Raw genomic sequence first — 721 nt, 5'->3', positions numbered from 1 at the left:
CCGACATCCAGGGGTTGACACTTGCTGGTGGAGTTGGGCGGCAAAGACTCGATCTTGTCATGTGCCTTCTCAGACACGTGGCACTCCAAATTGTCCACAAGCAGGACTGACGAGTCCAGCAGGTAATTCGACAGTTCGTCAAGGTACTTCAACCACACTCGCTCCTCCATCCAAGCGTTTTCTTGGACGGCGTACCAGTGGCCGGGAGGGTACGATGGGATTTCCTTCTTGTCGATGGTACCTCCAGGCTTGCCATGGACGACAAACATGATCGGCAACTTGACTCCTACAAGGTTAGACTCAACTTTGTGGAAGTCATACCGTCTGCACGGATCGTGAGGAGCGCGGTCACGCGCTCAGAGTGCTTCTGGACCTAGTCCACTTTGCTGGGTTGCCCAATCTCGGCCAACGTGCTGCCGGGTGGCATATCGAAGTAGAGACCAGTCTCATCCGCGTTCAGTATGGTGCTCTTGGGGTAGTCGGCGTACTTGGTATCCAAACCGAGTCCAGGACCACTTTGCTGAGCTTGGACACGCACGGCTTGCGATGAGTGAGCCGGTTTCGTGCACAAAACCGCAGCAAAAGACAGGGGAGAGATTCGAAACCAACCTCTTCGCTCTTTTTCGCTGCGATGTAGGCCACAAGCCAGTCGTTTTTGTGGCGGCGAATCCACTGCATGAGGTGGAACACACGGACGTACTTGTTGTTGGAACGGCGCTCG

The sequence above is a fragment of the Aphanomyces astaci genome, assembly GCF_000520075.1.
Source record: "Aphanomyces astaci strain APO3 unplaced genomic scaffold supercont1.458, whole genome shotgun sequence".
Classification (NCBI taxonomy): Eukaryota; Oomycota; class Saprolegniomycetes; order Saprolegniales; family Verrucalvaceae; genus Aphanomyces; species Aphanomyces astaci.
This window is presented reverse-complemented; position numbering follows the sequence as displayed.